Raw genomic sequence first — 5,396 nt, forward strand, 5'->3', positions numbered from 1 at the left:
CGTATACCTATATTTCATTGTATAAAAATTAAAGATAATATATTTGGATTAAATAATAAAGATAATCTTGGCGCAGTTCTTGATATCAAATAGGACCTTTATAGGAGTGATACGCATCATTAAAGTTAATATTATTTATTTAATTTGGAATTCCGAATTACATGGAATTTAACTTGGCACCAATTTTGTTGATATCAAATCTTTTATACGAATGATACATATCATTAGAGTTAAGTAAATAACAAGAGATAATATCATTTGTGTTTTACTTTTTAATTTGACAGAATTGATTGGTTAAGACTGTAGCATCTGGGTTTTAATTTTTCATTTGATACATTAATTTTTTTCGAAGAGTAATAATTTTTGACAGAGTTAAAATTGTCATTACTTGATTGGAATAAGATCTTTAATAAGAATATCCTTGAAAAAAAATTAAACTATTATTAATTGGGTTGGATACGAAGTTTATTGGGTTAATATTATGTACAAAGGATTGATTTCATCAACTCGATTAAGTCGAATCGGTAATTAACTATCAACCATAAGTGGTCAATTCTACTAAACAGCAAACACGATGAAACCGACCCAAATGATTCTTTACGAAAAATATGTACGCTTAGCGCTTTTTTTATCTTTTTTTAAAAAGATAAGTTTATATAAATAACAAAAAACATTTGTTTTTAATAGATTATATCCAGAACTTGTCTTTAGGTAATTCGAATCAAGCATCACAGAAATAGGCTACGTCCATTTCGGTTGTCCTTTTTATTATTATAAGTAGTAGTTTTTATTATTAAAAGATAGCCCGGTTTTTTCTAATTCGGGAGCTCCGAGGGAGGGTGTGGGACGGGGGTGTCCACGGGGAAGGGAGTGGGTGACATCACAGAGGAAGGGAGAGGGGGATAACATCACAGGAGGTGACATCACAAGGCGACGGAGATGACATCGCATAGATTGACGTCACAGGGATGACGTTGCAGGGTGGAGGAGGATGATGCCGGGAACGAAGATGATGCCAATGGACGCAAGATGTGCGGGGAAATTACATAGCGCGGGATGTGCGGAAAATTACGTCCGTGTCGTGTCGATGATGTCACGCGGGGTCAGTGGCTGTCGGCGAAGTCCGTTGCCACCGCCGCCGCCGCCGCCACCGCCGCCGCCGCCGCCACCGCACAGTGGGCTAAAACAATAATAGTGTAGTAAAACCCAGACATAGGACTCTAATTGTCGTCAAACCTCATTTTCCTCACTTTAAAGTAAAAATAGGAAGTTTTTAGGATTACTAGTAGACATACTAGGCCGATTCTGGATCAATTCATATTAGTGGTATACGTATAGTGCGTATACGTGGTGTGTGCGTGCGTGGGGTCGAGATCACTGAGCAAGGGGACCGCGGAAGGGAGACAGGACTCACCATGTTATTCTCTCTTTTCCATCCATTATAAAGTGCAATTCTCTCCCTTCTACTCATTGCGGCCCTATACATGCTCTCTCTCTTCCTCCCATTGCAGTCCCATACCTACCATATTATTCGTGCTCTCTTTTCTTCCCCCGATGTATTCTCCCCCTCATTGTTCTCGATTTTATTAAGATGGGTATTTATTTAATGATTTTTAAATAATATGACTTAGCGTCAAAACGTAATAATTTTTTGTTTAATTTTAATGAGCGCCTTATCAACTAATATACAGAGTATGACGAAGAAATGATGTAGGGACAAAGAAATAAATAATTTTTAAACGCAGTAATATTTATTAAAATTTATTTTTTAATATTCACATTTTTTATTCGTGTAATGTATTATAACCACACGTACAATAATATTTCTTTTTTGATAATGTTTCTGTTTTGGTGTTGTTATGTGTTTATAAAAATAACTGATGTAGTCGTCACTTCGTTTTTTTTCTGTCAAAAAGACATTATATTTATATTTTTAAATATAATATTTTAAATATCATATTTTAAATATAATAATGAAAATAAGATTCTTACTATTAATCCTGCATTTCCTCGGGCTCGTCAACTTCATATGGATGAAGTCCAAATAAGTAGTAGAGATCAAATATGTCAAAATGTACCCAATTTAAGTTATCTTCTGGGTACTCCTTCTAGAGTAGACTCGTTAAGTGCCTATCGAAAAGTCTCGCTAACCGAACACTTCGCCGATGATCTATGTTAATGAATCTTCGGATTTTTATGTCCCGACGCTAAATATTCTGATAAAAATAAATATATATACCAGTAATAAAAAAATTTATTATAACATTTATATAAAAAAATGGTGTACATAAAAGCGCAATTTTACTCAAAAAAAGCACTATTTGTATCCCTAATTCATTTTTTATGTTTATCCGTTCAACAGGTTCATTATCAACCATTAGGACCTAAAAAAAATTATTAAAAAATTATACTAAAAGAAAAAAAATCACACTGAAAAAAATCACACATATATCTAAGACTCACCCCCCGAACCGAGTATTTGTATGTAATTTCTAATGTCTCTTGTAAGTTGCATATTTTTCACAATACACAGTGCGACAAATATGTTCCCGGACACGAACCACATCTCAGCAACCAGTGGCGACATCTGTGTGTTCAAATATGTATTTTAAAGGTTGAACATTTTGCTATCATCTGTCAATGGTTCATTCATTTTGGTTGACATATAACGAAGATATGACAGTTCATGTTAAACAAGATTTTGGTCGAGGTAGAAATTTTAATGGAACAAAGAGCAGTGATTAAATTTAACGCAAAACTTGGTAAAAGTGAGAAATCATCAAACATTCCGATCGATGCAACAAGTTTACGGCAGTCAATGTCTAGGTCGTACAGCTGTTTTTGAGTGGCATAAGCGTTTTTTGGAAGGCAGAGAGACCCTTGAAGATGACAAAAAATCAGGACGGCCAATTTTGGTTCGAACACCCGAAATGATCGAAAAAGTACGTGATTTTGTTGCAAACGATCGCAATGCATCACTAAAAATGATGGAGGAGGCTTTAAATATCAGTAGAGAAACGATTCGAACCATATTACATGAAGATTTGGGTAAAACGAAGGTTTGTGCGGAGTTTGTTCCACACTCATTAAGAAGCGATCAAAAATCAGCGAGAATCAATTATTCCAGAGACATCGTTGCAGCCGCAGAAAATAATCCAAACTTCCTAAAATCAATTGTTACGGGTGATGAAACATGGTGCTTTCAATATAATCCAGAAACTAAGCGCCAAAGTGCGGAAGTCAAAAAATTCACCACAAGCAAAAAAAGTACGAAAAGTTCCATCAAAAATCAAGACAATGCTCATCACATTCTTTGATAGCAAAGGTATTATCCACAAAGAGTTTGTTCCAACTAGCCAAACAATTACTGGTGCATATTATCTCGAAGTTTTAAAGATTGATGGGCAGAATTCATCATATTCGCCCCGAATATCGTGATCCAGAAGATTGGTCTTTGTTGCATGATAATGCACCGAGTCACACTTCATTGATTGTCCGTCAATGTTTGGCTCGAAATCGTGTCTCTGTGTTAAACCATCCACCATATTCACCTGATTTGGCCTGCTGCGACTTCTCATTATTCCCAAAATTGAAATTAAAATTGAAAGGACGCTTTTTTGATGACATTCCGACCATCCAATCAGCTTCTACACATGCACTAGAGGCAATTCCGCAAACTAAGCTAGAACATGCATTTGAATCACTATTGAATCACTGTAACAAGTGTATTGAAGCCAGAGGAGAATATTTTGAATAATAATACCAAAAAATATGCATATTGTTGTTTCAATTATGATTTTCCAGGCCCTGTCCGGGAACATATTTGTCGCACTGTGTATATATAATTTCACAGTGCTGCAGCGATAGAATCTTCTGACATACTGACACACTGACCGACTGACTAAGGTTGCACGAGAAAATGTAAGTATAGCAAAAAAATTGTACATGATCTAGATAACTTAGATGCATTGGAAGACTTGTTTTATTGCATCGACTCAAGATTTGCTTATCCATATTCAAAGGGTTTTTAGTTGATTTAATCGAAATAGTCTGTTCCTGGATATCTGATATTTTTCGACAAAAATTCTTAGCATTGCCTTTTGGTCAAAGTATATAAAAAAAGTATTACATCCGAAAAGCACGAAAAACGTAAACATTTTTTTGCAAGATATCATTTACAGAAAAAAATAATTCCATATTAAAATTATCTCAGTCAAAAACTAATTTTTAATAAGACAAAAATAGGCGAAGCGTGACACGCGCTTTCTTATTCGTTAACTTGAATACTTATTAATCGTACTACCGAATACTGCAATATTATATTATTAATTGATTCTTAATTACTGGGAAAGGGGAAAGAAATTAAAACAAAATCTCACATTTTATTTTTTTCAAATTGACACAATTCTTTTTGACGTTGTCAAACCACGGCGACCACCAATTGTATATTTTAAATACATTCTGTAACGCACAATTCAATTTAACATGTTTTCCACATCGCATAGTATTAATATCTAGATTATTCAAAGATTCTGTATCTTTGTAATCAACGTCCAAGGTTTCAATGGTCATGTCGTCACTATCGAGTATATCAGCGAATCATTCATATTTTTTTGACGTCCTTTAACATATGAGAGCCTTATTGTCGTCATTATCTTCCGCATCGATTATAATCATTATAATCAGACATTTCGCCATGTTGTACGGGATCATTCCGTCTTCCTATTACAATCCATGGTGATACTCAACCAGGAAGCACAAGACTCGGATTTTGTCAAGATATTCCATGGCATGGGGCATATAAAAATGTAATGAGAAAGAATGGCTCTTTTTCTCAATACCACTACTTCCTTCATAACAAATCTTCTTCCAATGACAAATCCTTGCAGATCCACAAACGTTGGTATGGCCATAGCGAATAACTTTTTGAGACTGTGCTTGATCAGGAAAAAATCTTGACTTTTATCGAAAGATCCCTTATATCGAAAAGAGAGGGAAAAGTATTACTCTTTCGCGAAAATGATAATTTACGTAATCTTGCGTACTACGTTGGACATTGGGCTGTATTCGATCGCGGTCGTATATGGTGAGACAATAGGGTTGTATTCGCGGGTACATTCTCTTTGAATTCAAATTCTAATCGTACATCCACAGTGCCACTCTTGACGGACTCATTTTGTCGCGAGCAGTCAATGATTACTACAGTAAAACCTCTCAAAAAGGAGTTTAATTGGAATGACGGTTCATTTCTTTCACGAAGGATTTGATAGTAAGACGTACGGAAACATAAATATATATCATACAAAATAGTGATTCTATGTTTGTCAAAGTCTAGAGTTGGATCATCGTACGGATAAAATTCAGAATTTAGATAAAGTTTCATATTGATTAATTTA

At 34.8% G+C, this 5,396-nt stretch overlaps 1 long non-coding RNA gene across 1 annotated transcript; it reads left to right on the forward strand.

The window, feature by feature from the left end:
* Positions 1-2,968: 2,968 nt before the first annotated feature.
* LOC147907161 (uncharacterized) lies at positions 2,969-3,170 on the forward strand. Its single transcript, XR_015547781.1, has 2 exons — positions 2,969-3,059; positions 3,128-3,170. It is a non-coding gene; the product is annotated as an uncharacterized LOC147907161 (long non-coding RNA).
* The last annotated feature ends 2,226 nt before the right edge of the window (positions 3,171-5,396 follow it).

This window comes from Acromyrmex echinatior, chromosome 16, assembly GCF_024713525.1.
Source record: "Acromyrmex echinatior isolate Ae372 chromosome 16, ASM2471352v2, whole genome shotgun sequence".
NCBI lineage: Eukaryota > Metazoa > Arthropoda > Insecta > Hymenoptera > Formicidae > Acromyrmex > Acromyrmex echinatior.